Genomic DNA, 20,078 nt, shown 5'->3' with positions numbered 1-20,078 from the left:
CAGCCAAATCCTTTTCCTGATTTAGAAGTGAAGATAGAAAAGGCAAAATTTACTCCTAGGGTGGAAGGGAATTTTTGATATCTTGTGGATTTACTTTGATTTGTGAAGATGGATTGGAAGAAACAGAGTTTGAGAGAGAGGGCACATGAACTTGATGGTATAGAATTTTAAAGAAGACTCATGTTTCTCAGCTGCAAAAGTGTGGATGTCGAAGACTTCCCTGTGTTCCGGTGGTGTTACTTCTTCAAGCAGATTATATGGATCCTAAAAATATAATAAAAAATAGCAGCATTACCAAGACCATTGTCAACAAATGTGGACTCTCATGAGTCTTGCAGAGATGGTCACTAAAGGCTGCACACCTCAAGAAACAAAAAACTAAAAATAAAGTGTACTAGTAACAGCATACTATGTTCACTTTCTATTTTGGCATTGCACACCCTTAGCACCTTGTGTTCACCTCCATTAAAAGCAGAACTTATGCTTTTGTGAGTAATAGATCAAAGATGCAGAAACAGTGAATAATGGTAAGCTGGCAGTGTACAATTGTCCTGCTACCAGAAGTGTTCACTCTTCTCTTTACCCAAGAAATTGTGTATGACTTTTTTTAAACAATGGAGTTCCTACCTTATCTGATAAATACCATCCTGGCTCCCAAAGTTTTCACCTACCATTGACAGATCACTCACCTCCACTACATTGTAAAGAGCACCAAGAAAGAAATTACTGGGGGGCGCTGCCAAGCAGCGTAAGATGGTGGCCGCATTTTAAGCAAGCTCAGTGCCAGTTCCGGGAATCCTGCTGAATCCGAGCCCATACAGGGAGCCCAGGTTGAGAGAGATCATTTTGGCGATCAACAGCCTGGGCGTGTGTTCGACCTGCCAGGAGATGGGCCTGTCAGTGACAAACATCACCTGAAGCTATGAGCCCACAGTGGCGAACCCCCTCTGCATTGACTCCTGGGGCGCTCAAGGGAGAGAAGGGAGATGGACTGGGTACCACCTGTGGCCAGGGCTGCAACTGCAACCTTGGCAAGCCGACTATGGGGTGACCTTTTCTCAGATACAAAACATCCATGTTGCTCCCCCCAATGCTTGTACCCATTGGCCTACCCAAGCCCACGCAGGGATCCGGGGATCATAGAGAAAAGCATTAGGCAAGCAACGACCGGCCGGAAGACTGGCCTGCTGCAAATGTACACAACCTGGAGCTGCAAACCCACAGCGGCGACCCACAATTACTTCTGCATTGACTCTTGGGGACAGCGAGGGAGAGGAGACAGCCACATGGGAGGGGAATGGGAGGGACACCCTTTCACTTTTAGGTAGCCACGTCTGCTTGTGACAGCCCAGCCGAATTGGTGGCCCAGAGTAGAGGAGATGGGATGGGCAGCATGTGCATCCAGGACTAAGTTTACAGCCCAGGTGTGTCGGGACCCATACAAGATGTCTCGCCCCAAAGGTAGGAGACTGGGCACACGGCTTCACCCTCAGGGGCCGATCTCCCTCAGGGAGCCCAGAAGTCCTGGGAGACTGCTACGGCAAATGGAGGGCAATGACGGTCACACAATCCCAGCCTTACTCCTTCCCTGATCGCCGTGTTGTCTCAGGAGGACACCTGGATAGAGGAGTGGAGAGAGGGGGTGTCCCCAGCCCTGGGCCCATAAGAAATGGCCTCACAGAGACAAGCGTGGGCAGATGTCCCCTGCATTGAGTGTAGGGGGGACCCTCCTGTGCCCTTCCAGCTGGTGGACCTGCTAGAGGGCGTGGAAAACCAGCACCCAGGGAAATTCCTCATGGTGTGCTTCAGAAACTGGGTCCCGGACAGTGAGCTATCCCCCTACTTCATACTGGAAAGGGTGCTGGCCCGATAGCCTTCGCCGGTGGCACCGCCTAGAGCCATTATCATGAGGGTAATTAACTTTGTGGGCAGAGACTCTATCCTGCGGCAGGCAGACTCTATCCTGTGGCAGGCACACCAACATCCAGACATCCGTGCACCGACTCCAGGGTTATGCTCTTTCCCTGATTGAACAGCTAAAGTGGAGCTCCTTCGTACATGTTTTTTAGAGGTTAAGTGGAAAGTGAGGGCTATGTTCTTTGACTATGTGATGATGTACCCTGCCAAATTGAAAGTAAAGTATCAGTGGAAACCATTTTTTTTTTAGAGCCCAAAAGAGGCCTGGGACTGTGCGGCAGAGAGGAAACAACTGTCCATATCAACAAAGGAGCCAATTACATCTCAGGAGACCGAAGGGGGTCAACCATCCCACTCTTGGAGGAAATGCAGCAGACTGATAGGAGGCCAAGTCTGATCATATCCGGAGGACAAACATAGGGCATCCTCCTCATACAGCTCTGGTGATTACCGGGAAGGGGACCCTTCTAGTCAATGATGAGACATTATTCAGTGGTATAGAGGAGGGGTTTGGTCCCCTTCCTTCCTTTCATCCATGTAGAGCTACAAGTTTATTCTCATTCGCTGATTGAGAAGAGATACATTGCCTCTGGAGAGAGGGGCTGGCCCGAGGCAAAGCACGACCCGCCACACAGGATTATAGTGATTTCTTTATTTTTACATAGTATTACTTTGTATTGTATGTTGTTTCTATTGGGGTTGTTTGTTTTAAATGCTTCCAATTTAGAAGTGCTGAGTAGAGGGTTGTTGGGAGGAAAGTTGGGTACTTTAGGGTTGATTTTGGTCACAATACTACGCCTCAAGTAAGACACATTGCGGGGTTGTAGTCAAATGGGCTCAACGACCTGCCATGACCTCTGACAACAACCCCATCCACTACAAGCTATTGTTTTGGAATTTCAGTGGGTTGCTGGTTAAAATAAAATGCACAGCAGTCCTTCAACAGGTCCAAAATCTGGCCCCAGTGGTTTCATTGGTGCAAGAGATACAGTTTCTTGGGAATAGGGGTGCCTTTTTGGAACACTATGGCTTTAATCATGCAGGGTTCACTAGGGGCTCCAGAGGAGTTTCTTTTCCCCTGATGTTCGCGGATGCTATCTGATATGCCATGGATATATATGTGGTGGTTACTGGCTTCCTGTATGGTATCCCATTAACAGTGGTGTCTGTGTATTTTCCACCTACCCTGCAGGCGACCACGATGAAAGATCTGATGACAGTTATCACCTCGGGCCCGGATGAGGAGCTTATTGCAGGGGGGATTTCAATGATGTCATGTACCTACAACTTGATGTGAAAAGAGGGGCCAGACCCTTGCACCATGGGCGAAGTGCCTGCGGCTTTGTAATCAGTGGAGAGCAAAGAACCAGTCAGCATGTGAGTTCAGGTATTATTCCCAATCCCATAGGTCACATTCAAGCCTAGTCTACTTCTTTCTCCCAGATGCTGGACTCCGATAGCCGTCAGGAGCAAAATTTCACTCAGGGGTACTGTTGGGCTAATCACTGATTGAACTAACAATGGGATTGGGGATGTGTAGATCTAACACACACTTGAGCCTTCAGGCTGGGTGGCTGAAGAATGTTAGGTTATAGGAACACATGAAGAAAAAGATAGAACTCTACTTAAGAGAAAACTCCGCAACGGAGGTCTTCCTAATCACATAATAATAATTAAGCCTGGGCAGTAAAATCTGCTCCCCTCGCAGAGTTTGCAGATTTTTGGCAACTCTGCGTTCAGCGCAGAACGCAGATTTACCGAAAACTCAGCGATCCGCAGCATAGCGGAGTTTTCCTCTTGTTTGCGCTTTCAAAATGCGTTTTCGCGTGCACGGTAGCGACTTACCGGGATCCCTGCGTTCGCCAACAAGTTTTCCTATCCATTCGCGTTCGCCACAAGATTTTGGTAGCCGGCCGTGCGATCCCGCGAGAGTGTGCAATCTCGAACGCGTCATTTGGACGCGCCATTGGACATCCGGCGGAGGGTTAGTGAAGCTCGCGATGCCGAACATGTAAAATTTGCAATCTGGTGAAGAATATCTCTCGATCAGCATAAAACCTTCTAAAAAATGATGATTTGGATGAAAAAACCTCTACAGAAGGACATTTGGCTGTACTTTTTTTTGCAAGGAGTCCTTTTTCTTTTTTAGGTCTCGCCTGACCCAGCGCATGCGCTGGTCTGGCGAGACTTTTTGTGAGGGCTCCAAAAAGTGCTACAGTGCATGTGCGCGGGTGCGCGCGCCGCGCTTGATCGCGTTTACTTTCACTTTCGCGGTTGCACCGCTTTGATGTTTGATCGCGATCACTTTCGCGGCCGCTTTGATGTTCTCCGTGAGCCAAAGCTTCAATAGATTGCACATTCAGTTGGCCCGATGCCAACTTAGTCTTTCTTCGTGCATTTTGAATGCCTGTTTTTGCACGGCACTTAAATTCCATAAATACCGGCTTCTTGGCCCATCCCACGTATGCTGTTCCGTGAGCTGATACGCCTTTGAAAGAGACTGCAGGTAAGCGCCTTAGCACCATACAACTTCAGTTGCCACTGTATTCCCTTTGGGTGGCTGGCGTTCTCCTTATTCTGCCCGTGCTCCTCGTTCGCTCTGTGCCTTTTTAAACTGACAGGCCAGAGCGAAGACCTTTCTAACAGCTGCGGTCAAGCTAACATTTCTTTCGCCGCTCTAACACTTACCAATCTCCCAGCCAAGGTTATGTCTTTGCCCTGGTTCAAGTCGTTCCCCTAATTATTCATTTGTTTTAAAAACACAGTGATTTAAGTGTATGGTCAGACTATGTCAGATGTTGGATTTCTTTTCCGCACGATTTATGTTTACTTTGTGTCATCCCTTGGGTAGGTGATGAACAAGGTTTTACATCATTATGCCTTTGTCCATCCTTTCTGATGCAATTATCAACGTTATCAGGGTGACATAGTACCAAAGCATTGTCTACACCCACGGTATTGATGGTCATTTTCTTTCCGTTGTTTCTTGAGCAATATTTCCATTCACACAATAATGCAGGCAACTGTTTCCCAAGCCTTTCAGCTATCCATTAGGTTTAGAGTGTCTGTTCGATTTTTCTGTTTGTGTCATCGTCCATGAGTGACAGTCTTGAACCTGACTTCAAGGTCTGTCGCCATCATTGTTTTTCACATCGCAGATATTCCTTATGTGCTGGAAACTCAGTACACAGTCACTGGCTAGATAGTGCACCCCTTAATATACCATTTTCGTCATCCCCAGGAAAGGTTTATTGGCCCTTATCAAGGAGGCTCATAAAACGCATGCAGCCGCAAGATCGAGAACACTTAACCCCGGTCCGGACCAGATTGGCCCCGCAGAACCTCCTTTTACCAGCACAATACTCGCCATATTCACCTTCTGCTACGCTTGGTATGTATCGTTTTGACTTTTTATATCTTATACAGTATGCGATTGTTATTATTTGCCAACCTCAGATCATTCCATTTGTTACCACTTTAAGAGATATGTTTATTTGTGAACGCTAGTGTTTTTAACCACCGTAGAATTGTGGCAACATCCTTACTATTCTCTAATTTGAACTCATGATTGAACAGAGTTGAGCTGTTTTTTTATATTCAGTTAGGTCTGATCATGATTAAATTAATTACAGGTGCATCTTCCATAACTGTTTGTATGTCTCCTGGGATTGAGCGTTATTTCTTCTTCTCTTCTTTTTCTACTTGCTCATCACTGCACTGTAAGTAAGTAAGTAAGTAAGTAAATTTTATTTGCACAGTTAATAAAAACCATTGCAATTCCACATTATAAGGATAAAAAGAAGATAAGACAAATACATTCTCTGCGTTTCCCAACACATACTTAAATTCAGTCTAAAATGATAAAATCTTCCAGGTTAAGACTTTCATTATATCATTTCCGTCACTTTGATAGGTTTTACAATAAAAACAATATAATTGTGTACAGTTCATACTATCAAGTGACTCCAGGATAAGTTAAAAAACAGGTTCCTGCATCCTTATCTCCACCTCTTTCATAAATTTCACCAAATTGCAGTTTAGCCGCAAATCGTCGGGGGAGAAACAGGCAAGCACGGCATTCCTTCGAGTGCATACTCCTCGTTGGTTAAACAAACATTTAAGCAAACGTTTCCTTACTTCTAGCAGTTTTTCACAGGAGCATAAGAGGTGTGGCATGTCCTCAATTGCCTTACCGCATAGCCGACATAGGGTGTCCCCTTTGTCCCTCTGCACTGAGCATATACTTATTACATTGCCTAATTGTTAGGTGACATGTTTTTGTCATCTATATCACCCTACGCGATACAAAAATCCATTAAAATAAATCTTTAGTGTAGACTCTTCATCCACTGCCAAGCCCTGTGTGTCCCAACTTTTTTACTAAACTGTTACATTTATTTATTGATTGGGGTCATATTAGTATTATACAGATAGATGTCACAAACACAGTTGGTTGTAGTGACTCACCGGCCCCAAAAACTTGGATCACATTCATATACAAACAGAATGATTGATTATGTGTTTGTAATCACAGTGGTGACAACTTGTGTGGTCACACAGATATTATTAACTGTTATGAGTCATGTTTGTTTGTGTAAATGTTATTTTTCCTTTGCTCAGTGTTTTGTACATACTAAGTGTTAGAAATTGGATTTCTGGTTGGCTAAGACTTGCGCCAAAGTCAGGCAGAAACCACCACTCTAAGTCAGGGCTGGGGAGTTACACGCCAAAGATAACCCCTGCTCGCCCCCTTGGTAGCTTGGCACGAGCAGTCAGGCTTATCCCGGAGGCAATGTGTAAAGCGTTTGCACGCGCACACAGCAACAACACCCTAGGCCCACCACAAAATAAACTCCGCACAAGGTTATATATAAAAATAGCCTTTGTATTACACCAAAACACATTAGATAATATTCACACAATTTACACTGTGCCAACTGGCACTGGCAGAATTTACAGGGGACTATTTACACAGGACAGGGCCACATGGACCACTGTCTGAATTAGCACAAATCACCAATTGTAGATGTAAAACATATACCAACTGTAACACAAATTATAACTGTAGAGCACAACCAGTAACTACTGGTAAAAAGGTAAGTACACCCTACGCAATCCTAAACACCTTAGGCATATATCACGCAGGGAACCATGAACTCACTAGCACAACCTATACTAGGAAAAGCCATCTCCTAAGCATAGACACAGTTAGAAATAAAAATAAGCATAAAGGCAATGCACATTAAATGTAGAACAAATAATAAATGTAGCGCCCAACCAGTAACTACTGGTGACGTTAGGAACTTAGCATTAGATTCTGCAACATAAAACAAAGGATGCATAAATCACCTTGCGCAGGAATCACATTAGACATCAAGCCACATTATGCGCCAACTTCATAAACATAACTCCCATGAGGTAATAAGCATCACTGGTGTAGACAGATTGGGCCTCACATTAGGCCCTTGCGCCCTACCAACACTCCACTGACCCCCCTGGCCAACTGGCCTTCCTATGGGGCTCAAATGCCCTTTTGTCCAGAAATGTCAGGGCGTAATCAGAGGACCTCTCACGGGTCCTCGGGCTGCCTCAGCAGCGAAAGCACTGGGCACAAAGCACTGTGACTGTTGGAGTCCCGCTCTGAGCCTCTGAGAATAAACTGTGCCCAAAATGTTGCAGTCGCTTGCGTTCCCCCAGGGCAACGGGGAATTAGGCAACACAGGCTCTGGCCCCACAGTGCCTCTGGGCCTTGCTAGGGCGTTAGGCGTCCACACTGGGACTTTTAAACTGAAATGGTCCCCCAGTCCCCCTCCGGGACTTCTAAAAAAGGAATGGCCCAAGAAAGTGTGGGCACCACGGTGCAAGGTACGTTGGAGTCCCGCTCTCGGACTCACCAGGAAACCCAAAACTGTGCCCCGTGTTGCAGCTGCCCTCTGACAAGTGGGGCAGCTGCGAGCACTGACACTGTGCCCCGAAGCAGGCACCAACCATGTGTGCGTGGGCCCCACGGGGCTTAGTCACCCAGTGCAGGCCCTCTTTTTTACCCCACTCACCGAACTGAAGCGGGAACTCCTCACTGTGGGGGACGCCTCCTCCGATGTAGGCACGGGGCTCTCCCTCACGGCACGGGAGCCCCACTAGCCACTGCTGCACTCCTCTGCTCCTTCGGGCACCGTCCAGCGCGGGGTGGGCTCCCGCCTGGACTCTTCTTCTCGTTTCTTCTGCTTTGTGTACCGGTGGGCTCCCGTCAGCTTTCGGCTTCTCCTCTGGCCATCGGAGCGCGGGGTGGGCTCCCGTCAGCTTCTTCCGGGTCAGGCCCGCCTCCGTCTCGGCGAGGGTTGCCTGACTTCTTGCCTCGCGCTGCACGCCCGGGTCGCAGCGGTGATTCTTCTTTGCAGGCAACACGGGGTAGGCTCCCGTTCAGTGTCGAAAATGCGGGGTGGGCACCCGCTATCAATAAAGGCACTAGAGGCTGCAACCATGCGGGTGGGCACCCGCTTGTAGACCTGAGTTACCACGGCGGCCATAACGAGGGGTGGGCTCCCGCTTTTCAAACAAAGATGATTGCGGGGTGGGCACCCGCTCGGAAAGCAGCAAAAAGTGGGGGAATCCCTACGTCAGGATTCCCTCGGAAATGATCGTAGTCCAGCGCTGTTTCTCCCAACTAAGGCACTCCTCAGGACAGTAAAGCGCTCTTCAGCAACTAAAAATAAAGCGCTTCTTGGCCATGGAAGACAAAGCACTCCTCCAACTAAGGCAAAGTTCAGGGGGGCACAAGGCTGGGCTCAGGCAGGCCAGCACACAGGGCCCTCCAGCAGGGAGGCAGTCCCTTGTGGCGGTTCCTCCTAGAGCCCAGCAGCAGCAGTTGCCCCCAGCATCAGGACCAGCACAGCAGAACCCCCTATATGGGGTCACAGCCCCTTTTTATATACACATTTCCTTTGTTACCAAGGTGCAGGGAAGGGGCGAACCAGATGCAACTGGTTCCTGAGCACTTTGTTTTGCTCAACGCCTCTCCCTATTCACAGGACAGAATAGGGACATCAGTCGCACCACAGGGGGTTGGCCAGCATTGTGTAGGGAAGGCCCAGCCCTATTCAGGTCCCAGGTGCACTCCTCCCCTGCCATCAGCATGCAGATCTCCCTATTCACCACTGGGGCAGACCCTTCCTGACTCCTGGAGCCAGGCACACCAGCCAATCACAAGCCAGACAGTCACTTCACATTTATTACACAGACATGCCAGCTTCTAGAAGTGGCACTTCTACACTAGACACACTAACGCCGCACAAATCATCGCGCAGCATTCAATCTCACGAGTTCGCACATACCAAACATGACCCTGCACTCCCCACACATCAGGAACTACCATGGACACATGCACTCCCCATGCATTCCTATGGGAGGGCAGGTCAGTCTCACTAAATGTAACACAGAGTGCACGCACTTTACACTGGGATAGAGTGTTAAAGCGCCTAGAGGCCTAAAACCACTTACACGACATAGGAAAAGGCTAGGACACATGCAAAAAGTTTTGGGGGTGAACCCGCCAGAAGGGCCAAGTCCAACACTAAGCAGATAAGATGTGATGTGTACATTAAAATGTTGGTAATAGCACTAGCGTGCTGCCAGTGCTGATGGTGGGGTCCTATTACTTTCAGCGCCAGCGAACTTAATTCAGCACAGCTCACGAATGTGTGCAGGAGCCCCTCTTTTCATTTGGACAGTGTGCGGGCTCTGCATTCACATTACATTACGTTATGTAAGTTATTTCATAACTTGTTGTGTTGCAGAGGCCTGCTTGGGAACTGTTAAGCAGTGAGCCTGGTGTATTTAAATCAGAACCCCTCTCGTTAGGCACATGCGCTGACTGCTTCGGAACTCCATGACTTCGTTTTTGTTTAAATGATTACATTTTATTTTCCACCCACGGGTTGTTTCTTGCAGTGCTTTATGGCATCTTGAGGTCACCTAAAAGCGCTGGGAGTTCTGGAGTTAGTTTTCATGTTAGAGCGCTGCCATCCGTATGGGAGGGTGCATGTGCCCTGCAGCATATTACTTGTGAGTCTTGAAACAGACTCTTTAATTAAGCACCAGGCTCGGGCTGTGCAGGAAATGCCTCAGGCCGTGTCTCAGGTCTTTTCATGAAGCTCAGCAGGTATGAAGAGGGTCCTGTGTTGCTAAAACAATGCATATCCTTGCTGTTCTGATGGCCTTGTAAATCTTTCTTTAAATATAAGCATGTCCGCCGTGATGCGCTTCTTCTGTTTGCAAGTATATATATACTATGTGGGCTGTAGCAGGGAATAGCCCGACCGACTCTTGCAAAAAAAACTTTATCGAGGAGGCAAGCACTGAAAATATTCCAGTTGCTACTATTTTTGCCAAAACTTTGCCCCACCTCTTGTGCATTTTTTGACCCCCCCTCAGCATAGCTGCTATTGTGCTTTCACTAATCTTTGGTTTTTCTCTTCGCCCATCACTTCACCTCCAACTCTCGACTATTTCTCTTACCATTTGCTCCTTTCCTCCTTATCTCTTCTCCTTCACCCTCGCCCCTCCATCTGATTCTTCTTTCAAGACTCACAAACCTTTGTACCTCTCTGCCGTTTTACCGTTCTTCCTCTCTATCTCTCCCGCTTCTTGCTTTCACTTATTTCGAACACCTTTTGCCCGTCCTTCCTTTATTCGTCTCTTACTTAATTAATTTCTATCTTTTCTTCCTCCTCTACTGTTCCCCCTCTTTCTTTCTTTCCCAAATCACGTTTTCCCTTTCTGTCCTCTTCCCAGGCACCCTGCAACCCTTTAACCTTTAGCCCTTATTTCTCCCCACCCTGTTCGCTCCTCTTCTCCCTCCCTTACTCCTCCCCCTGGTATCCTGGAAATCACCAAATTGAGGGACGATCTCCAGCCTCTCCGGCTAGAGGAAGAGGAGGCAAAGGGGCCGGGCAGCCCCGCGGCCCCCTCTGTAGTATTAGCCGCATCACCATCCTCCCCTCCAATGCAAGTTCATTCCTTTCTTTAAGAAGGTAAGGCCCAGGCCGGCATAGGCACTGCTGCAAGCACCTGAATGAGGAGTAGCATCTCCTAGCAGGCACCATGCAGGACACAGCGGTGTGCAGCCATGTTTGTTACTTTTAATATAATGTTTTCACTGGAAAACATTCTTTGCAAAAACACAGACTCAAAAACAGACCGTGCATAAATATCTCCACTCAAAAGGTCGACCTGCACTTAAATCCATGTCAAGCACATGTCCCAAATTATAAACATAGATCATCTACAAATATAGTGTGCATACATGTATCTATTTCTTGATAGGGTGCATCTCGATCCCACGAGGAATCAGATCACATGACATGATAAAGACAGATAACTTCTCTGCGCACACAAATACATTATTTCCTACTAATATCTTAGCTTTGTGGCCATGCCTGTAGCATCGTGCTACAAATAACCACACACATCAGGTCGTTTCAACTGGAGCTTTATTCACTGCTCCTTACTTCGACCCTGTCCCTACACTAACTGCCCTCATCCTGTTTCGACTCCTCCTCTTCCCCTCAACCCCACTCGCTCCGCCCCCCAACTACTGGACTGCTAACTTCATTACATCTCCCCTCTTCTTGATAAAACAAACAACAGTGCTTCAGTCCATCTCTTCAATGAGTCTCTTTGGTGGCTGGATATCACGACATGGTCGCAATGACATGTTCCCGGTGGACACGTTCGGCCTAGGCTCACTCTGCTGACCTCCTCCTTCTGTAGCACCAAGGTCAGGCTCTTCAAGTGCGGGAGTGCCAGTAGGGCTCATCCCCAGTCCCTGTATGTCTCGCGGACACTTCTTGAACTGGGAGATGTTCCTGGTGATTCTGCGTTGTTCAGATTCCGCTGTCAACATAGTGCCCTTCTGGGGGGTCACTAACAGTGGCTCGTCCCAGAATCAGGAATCAGTCTTTCTCTGCTGCTCCTGTTTGATGAAGACGTGATCTCCTTCATGCAAGGATGGAGACCTCGCTCTCCTTTTGGCATCAGCATACGATTTAGTTCTGTCCTTGTTATGTCTGTCAGTCACAGCCATTTCCTGGTGAATGCGATTAGGCGATACCGCTTGTAAGGCACCTTCCCATGTCGGGATGCGATTTCTCATTGGCCGCCCTAGCATGAGCGTTGCAGGGCATTGTCCGGTGATTGAGTGGGGAGTTGTCCTGTAAGCTCTGAGAACTTCATTCAGAGCTGCCTGCAGATCTTTCCTCTCAGCAGCGGCGTGCTGAAATGTCTTTTTGATCGTAGCCATAAATCTTTCAATGGTGCCATTTGCTTGTGGCCAGAGTGGTGTAACTGTCCTGTGCTTGAAGTCCATGTGTTTCGCAAAGGCACTGAATTCGTGTTTATTGAATGGAGGCCCATTGTCCGTTTTGACTACTTTGGGGACACCCCATGTTGCAAATACCTCATCCAGCACCTTGAGCGTGCAGGACGCGCTTGTAGACGATATTAGTTGTGCGATGGGAAATCGTGAATATTCGTCAATTATGGCAACCACATATTTTCCAGACTGCAGCGGTCCATAAAAGTCCATGGCAATTTCTTGCCACACACCACTGGGTAGGGTGGTCATTTGTAATGGTGCCGGTGGGTTGCTGTTGCTGGTCAACTGACAGAGGTGGCACTCCTTCAGTGTGGACTCCACCATTTGGTCCAGAAAGGGGAACCAGACGCGTTCACGTAGAGCTCGCTTCGTAGACACTACTCCTCTGTGGCCTTCATGGGCCAGATTGATAACTCCCTGCCGTAGTTGACTGGGGATGACAAGTCGTTGACCTCTTAGGATGACTCCATCAGTGGTGACCGACAGCTCATCGCAGACGTGCCGAAATGCTTGTATCTCTTTCCGGATTGTAGAGTCTGTGTCTTCTTCTTGCGGGTTATATCTCCATCTATTAGTTTGGATCCGGTGGAGTACCATTTGCAAGATGGTGTCTTGAGCGGTGACCTCCCGAATGACGTCCATGGGAATGGCAGGTGTCAATGCTTTGTGCAGCCGAATTTGACAACCTGTCAGCTTGTCTGAGTCTTGAAGTAATTTGGGAATCTTGCTGACACAGTTCTGATTGTCGTTGATTTTGAATAAGATTTCCACCAGACGAAGACGCTCCGCCGTGGGGAGACTAAGTAGGCAGTCGGCTTCAGGCCCTTTGATGACATGTATGACCGCCTGTATGGTGATGTCGTCATGAGTGAGAGTTGTGTGGAATTTACCCAGGCAGGGGAGTGGTTTTTTGGACATCCACGTGAAGACGCGGACCGGTGCAAAAGTTAGTGGGGGTTTCGGGACCATTTTCTCGTATTCCGTGACTGGAATATAGTTCAGCGAGGCTCCGCTGTCCATCACAAATTTGGTGTCGTGATTTCCTACTCTAATATCGAGGCGTGGATACTTCTTCAGGTGATCAGGATCCGCAATCATGTTTAAGTATTCCAGAGTGTAGGTCGAGTCTTTGGAGGACGATGATCTCGAGTCCCGAGATGGGGATCTGCGTTTCCATCGTGACCTGTGTGATTCCCGGCTGGAATGTGATGAGCCTGGGGACCGCCTGGGCTCTCCTTGAACAGCTCGTATGTGATGTTCCCTTGTGTCAGAGCGGGACGTTCTTGTTGTTTCACTTCGCCTTTCTTTGTGATAGTCCCCGCACATGGCTCCGAAGTGGTTGGATCGCCCACATTTCCTGCATCGCTGACCCATGGCCGGACAGGTGTCTATATGAGGATAGTCATAACCACACCGATAACATCGGTGAGTTCTTTTTGGCTTTCGGTCCCTTCGCCCTGTGTCTCTTCTCCTGTACTCCGGGCGTCGTCGGTGAGACGACGGTCTATGTCTCCATTGATTCTCCCGCGAATACTTCCTTCTGCTACGAGGTTGTTCTTGAACACGGTGTGCTTGCTCCTGACGGCCGTTGTGTCCTGTTTCGATGGTGGCGGCGTGTTCTTCAGCTTGGTCGTATATACGAGTCATTTCTTCGATCTCTTCCAATTCGTGGGGTTTCCTCAGTAGCCGTCTCCTGAGTGTTTCTGAGTGACAGCCGTCTATTATTTGCGATTTGATGGCAGCATCAGGCGAGAAGGTTTCAAACTCACAGTGTCTCGACAGCCGTCGTAACCGGGTGATGAATGCGCTCATTGCTTCCTCTTTTCCTTGACGCGCTTGGTGGAAAGCGTAGCGCTCATAGTCCATGTTTTTGTTCAGTGCCTCACGCACCTTGTCATATGTTCCGGTATCTGCAGGTGAAAAATCCTTGATGATTTTGCTTACTTCCCGGCCTGCTAGGTTGCGGAGGGCAATTAACTTTTCTTTGTCTTCCGTCACTTTGGATCCCTCGATATAGTCTTCGAAGTCTTCCAACCATTCTTGCCACTTGGGGCCCATACTCCCTCCCGTGGTCACGGTCAGAGGTTCCGGAGCTCGCAGGTGTGATCCTCCCGCGACAAGGGGCTTCCGCTGTGGCGAGGCGTTGGGGGTCACCATGGTGTCGTTGTGTTCTGTTCACCCTTTTGTTGGTGCCTGTTTCTTCATGTATTCTCACTACTGCTTGTTTATTCACACTCGACAATGCTTGTTTACTTCTTCTCGCCAGTGTTTTATTCTTTGCTTTTGTTAATGCTTGTTTATTTCCATTCGCCAATGTTTGTTGACTTGCTCTTATCAGTGCTTGTTTATTTTTCCCGCCAATGCTTGTTTATTTGCTCTTGTCAATGCTTGTTTATTTCTTCTCGCCGATGCTTGTTTACTTGCTCTTGTCACTGCTTGTTTATTTTTTCTTTCCGCCAATGCTTGTTTCTTTGCTCTTGTCAGTGCTTGTTTCTGTTGCTGTCTGCCTGACTTCAAAATGGCCGCTCTACCACAATCAAGGGGTCCGTCTTGAAAAATGCCTGACTCCAAGATGGCTGCCGTCACTGCATGCACACGAGGCTTGCTCTCAGGGCTCACTCGCTTTTCTTTCACCCTAAACTCACCGGTGGGCAGCTTCAGAGGGTGGCACACAGCAGGACCTGCATCTCCCAAACGGCGGCTGCTACCAGGTGAGGTTGGGGTGGGCTCCCACCTTTTCCTGCAGATTCTCGCGTTTCTCCTCATGACGACGTGCCAAGGCTCATGCATCAGGCGTGAGATCTTCCGGCATCGACGGGCACTTGAGCCCGAACTTCAGGGCGGCGTCCTCTCTGCTGGGGCACTGCTTCTTCGCCCTCAGGTGCGAGGCAGGGTCGGGGTGGGCTCCTGACTTCGGCGCTCACCGGCCTCACTCAAAGCTCATGCTTCTGGCGTGAGTTGCGCTTCGGCGCAATCGGCTTGGCAGCGTTCTCCTCGACGTTGCCGGGGACAGGGTGTCTTCGCGGGGTTCTGGGCAGTGGGTTTGGTCATCCCACCCTCGTCGCGAGTTGTAGCATCGTGCTACAAATAACCACACACATCAGGTCGTTTCAACTGGAGCTTTATTCACTGCTTCTTACTTCGACCCTGTCCCTACACTAACTGCCCTCATCCTGTTTCGACTCCTCCTCTTCCCCTCAACCCCACTCGCTCCGCCCCCCAACTACTGGACTGCTAACTTCATTACAATGCCTCAAACACCCATGTTATTTTTTGCCAAAGTGGAGACTGGGTGGCATTTCATTGGCCTTCGTATTTGCACAGCAAGTTGCTAATGCTGGTGTTCCTCAAGCACTGTGCAGAAGTTGTGCACTACAATATTTATTATAGTGTGCTCTTTCTGGGAAGCATTGGATGGTGCATGTGGGATCCATAGGGGATCCCCATTGTCGCTGCAGACTTGGCACCGTGCTTAATTTGTGCTGGTGGTTGCAGGTAGTGTCCACTGACACTCCTTTCTGGGGACCCAAATTTATTTGTCAAGATCACACTTTCACTGAGAGCACAAGAGGCAAACGTAGACAATGATAACAAGAGCCGCGGTCGGTAGTGGAAGTAGCGCGCCGGGCGGTGACGTGGGGAGGGGGAGGGGTGGGTGGGGGTAGTAAACTATGGATTACGGAGGTTTACAGGTAAGTAAACATAAATTAATAAAACGCATTTCATTGCTTATACTGCATCGCATTTGGGGATGCAGTGCGTGCAACACAATTTGTTTTATTAATTTATATGTTTACTTACCTGTAAACCTCTATAATCCATAGTTTACTACCCCCCACCCTGCCCCTCCCCCCCCCACGTCACCGCCCGGCAGCTACTCCCACTACCGACCAAGGCTGGATGACAAAGGAGGAAGTGGGGATGAAAAGAGTCTGCAAGAGTTGTCTATCTGGTCATTCCAAACCATGGATCCGTGTTACGGCCCCAGAGAGTCAAATCAATGCTGTTCAAGGGGAGTCAGCCCTGTGCCGATGTTCACTGCTTCTCCGCGTGAGACACTCAATGGTGCTATTGAGGGAAGTCTTAACCTGCATGCCACTTCCCTTCAGGGGATATTTCAGTTGGTTTCTCTTGCCTCAATTTTGGATTAACTTTAGGTCAGGCGTTTGAAACCTAGGTCGATTAGAAATAGTGGGACCTGTGTCCCTCCAACATCAAGCAAGGCCCCTCTATGGCCACCTAGCCTGTAATGTCAATCCATGCAGCTAGGTTTCAAACACTGCTACTTTTTTCACCATTAAATTGTGACATTTTCGCATATGCTCCCTTAGTTGGTCGATTGTTCCAATTCTCTGTGGACACGTCTGCGTTTGATAAAGTACTTTTATGTTCACTTTTGGAGAATCTATTATGAATCTACACTGTCAGAAAGTCCCTGGAAATATTAACTATGAAATAATTTAGAGCTCAACTGCCATCACCAAAACACAAATCTGTCCAGACAGTTACGCGCCACACAATTCAACTCCACACATTTCCCATCCACACCACCTAATTTGACACCAAACTACATAACACGGCTCAACAAAACAATTGCTAAACACGCCACCTAGATCCAATCTACACCACACAATTCCACATTGTGTCACACAATTCAACAGCACACCACATAATTAAACTCCACTACATACCACTCCACAACACAAAATACAATTCCACATAACTACCCTCCGTAACACACAATCCCTCTCTACATAATTCCAGAGCACTGAGTACCACATAATTACTATCCACATAATTCCACATCACACCATGCCACATAGTTGCGCTACACAAATCCACTCCACACAACACAATTCCATGCCCCACATTTACACAACTGATCCAATACAACCCACATAATTCCACTACACACCACATACATACACTCCATAATACAGAGGTTAAAACATTGCCATTTACAATCTCAAGAGCTCTAACTCAAGGTAATGACAGACCGATTGCATTTCCAATGCTTGTTTACTTTTGTTGTGGAGAGGAAGGAAGTAACCCAGAGTCCTCAACTTCCTGTTCCTGTCCAGCAGGCTCCTCCCAGTGCTTTGTCAATGTCTTGTTCACTTTTCATTTGGATTTGGAGCTGGAAGGATCACCCTTTGTGTCTGCTGTATCATATATCCTTGGATTTGAGGACTTTCGTATTTGAGGACTTTTGGATTTTAGATTTTACAAGTAATTTGGTGTTGTTTGTTTGATTGGGGCATTGCAGTTGCTGCAACAACAATTTTTTTTACTTTTTATCATTTTAATTATTTTTTATTGTGGGTAGCCAGTAGGCCCAGAGCTAGTCCTGGGTGCATGAAACAACTATTTCTGTGGTGTCTGTTGAATTTAAGCATAATTTAGGGCATGGGTGGCATTGAATTGAATTGCAAAATGTGTATTTTTGGGGGTATTTCACTTTTTTGGTATATGTTAAATAAATGCCTTTGTTGTGTGTGTGTGTGTGTGGTGTGGTTGTTGTGTAACTTGCATACCTTGTTTAGCCCTGTGGATTTTAGTTTTTGCATTTTATTGCATTAAAGCTGTGTTGTTTAGCATGCCTCATTTGCCTTGCCATTATAGGCCTGTTTCAGTTCATTGTTTTCCAGGCCTTCTGCTTGTTGTGACTGTGAGTGACCATGTGGCTGGTGGCCATTTTGTGGTGGTAGTTTAGAAGTGTATTGCTTTTGCCATAGAGGACTGCATGTGTATCCTTTGTCCCTCTTGGCTTACTGCTTCCATCTCCTTTGCCAGCTGCAGCTCCCCGAATGACGTGATGAGCAAATTAATGCCAAACAGGTTCCACTTCCATTACATTTGTATTTTAGTTATTCTTCTACTTCTTACCTATCCTTCCTGAGTGTACACAGTATACCATAAAAGCCCTTGTTGTCAAAGTCTCACAAATGGCTACACTGTTATGTTTTTTTTATAAGTTAATAAAATGTAATAATATAACACTAACAAGTGTGACCACCACACACTTAGTTATATATTATATGTGTTTGTTTCTACTAGTAGTAATTGAACCACAACAACAAATGCAACATTTCACTGATGTTCTTCTCCTGGCTTCTTTGCCTTTAGGTGCACAAACAGACAGAGGAGGAGGTGTCATCATCACCCGTTGTACAGCCAGACAGAAGTCCTGCTGCACACCACGTCTGTGACCTCAGGCATCTCTGCAACGTGTGCACCTGCATTCTGCTAACATCGGAAGGAAGAAGATGGCCCCAAAGAAAGGTACCAGGTCCTCCAGTACCAAGAAAGTTGCCAGTGAGAGGAAGGAACGGAAGAAGGAAGTGGCACTGCCACTTACCAAGTCTGGTGTGCCGGCCAATATGTTTTTCGGAAAACCAAAAATTACGCCTGCAACAGCGGTGTCCGGGGACCAAGCTGGAAGCAGCACCTCCGCATCAGCGGGCCCACCCCACTAACCTAGGCCCAAGCACATGAATGTCACAGAGGTAGCCAGTCTACTTGCGCAATCGCCAACGAGCAGTGATGTTGAAATGTAATTATCGCAAAGTAGGACCCGATCAACGCAGGCAGAAACTCAGCAGATAAGTGAGCAACAACAGCCGGAGCAACAGCCGGAACTACAGCCGGAACAACAGCCGCAACAACAGCCACAACAACTGCCTCAACAACAGCCCACAATAGTAGCTATTCCTCCCGAAGTTGGGGCAGTTCAGGACATCGAGCTTCCTGCACACGAAGAAGAGCAAGCCACTCTTTTAGAAGATCCATTGTCTTCCAGATCCCCAGCAAGGAAAAGGAGGGTTAGTCCATCAACTTCTTCTTCAAGCCCCCCTTCTGATGATCAAGATGCCACTTGGAAGCCACCAGCTCAGTCTGAGAGTGAGGCACGCCACAAGACAAGGCTAGAGAAAAGGAAGGTTCCAGAAAGCCTTAGAGTTATTGAGGTAGATGTAGAAGAGGGGAATGATGACGAGCTAGTCATCATGAACATCACTCCTGGCCCAGTGGAAATGGCGACCAACATTATTACCCTATCCCAAATTGCTGCGAGGGATGTAACATGGATACCACCAAGACAGGGAACGCCAACACCACCTCAGCTTCCATATTTGCAGTTGCAAAGTCCCAGCAGGAACCTACATCCAGCACAGCCACCACCTCAGTAGGTAGTAGTGGTACTGCCCAGAGTCAAATTCCAGGCACACCCTCCAGTTCCTCTGGCAATTCAAGTGGCACCTCCAGCACACAAGAAGTTCACCTCCCCAGTTTGTAACTTCTTTTCAGTTATCAGTAAAGAGGAGAACGTTGCTATATGCTCAATTTGTCGATATAGTGTTAGTCGGGGTAAGCTTGGTACAAACTATGGTACCGGAGGCCAAACATCCCATCTGAAAAAACACTACTTGATCCAGTGGGAGGAACATCTTAAAGGCCTAAAAAGTAAAACTACACCCATTGCTGTTGGTGTGGATGAAGAAGAAGAAGAATATATGATCGCAGAGGAAGGTGAACTAGAGGGAGACATTTTCTCTGGTACACAAAGTAGACCTGTCCCCAGCAGTGTAGTGGTACCGCCCTTATCCTCAGCAACATCTCAGTGGCACCGTAGTAAGAGTCAGACTGAGACACTGAAGCCAACAGAGTACTTCAAAGAAAAAAAGTGTGTCGTTTAACCTAACTGGGTTCAAGAAGTCACCTGCATCAGCTGCACCAGAAAGGAAAATAATCCAGCCTACCATTGCATAGCATGCTTAGATCGGAGGGACAG

General features: G+C 47.7%; 1 long non-coding RNA gene across 1 annotated transcript; it reads left to right on the top strand.

Moving 5' to 3' along the window:
• The first annotated feature begins 2,278 nt into the window (after positions 1-2,278).
• Positions 2,279-5,284, top strand: LOC146861872 (uncharacterized). Its single transcript, XR_014978345.1, has 3 exons — positions 2,279-2,360; positions 3,110-3,294; positions 5,159-5,284. It is a non-coding gene; the product is annotated as an uncharacterized LOC146861872 (long non-coding RNA).
• The last annotated feature ends 14,794 nt before the right edge of the window (positions 5,285-20,078 follow it).

Source organism: Triturus cristatus, chromosome 2_2 (genome assembly GCF_964204655.1).
Source record: "Triturus cristatus chromosome 2_2, aTriCri1.1, whole genome shotgun sequence".
Lineage (NCBI taxonomy): Eukaryota > Metazoa > Chordata > Amphibia > Caudata > Salamandridae > Triturus > Triturus cristatus.
The sequence above is the reverse complement of the archived record's forward strand: the minus strand, read 5'-3'. Positions and strand labels throughout refer to the sequence as shown.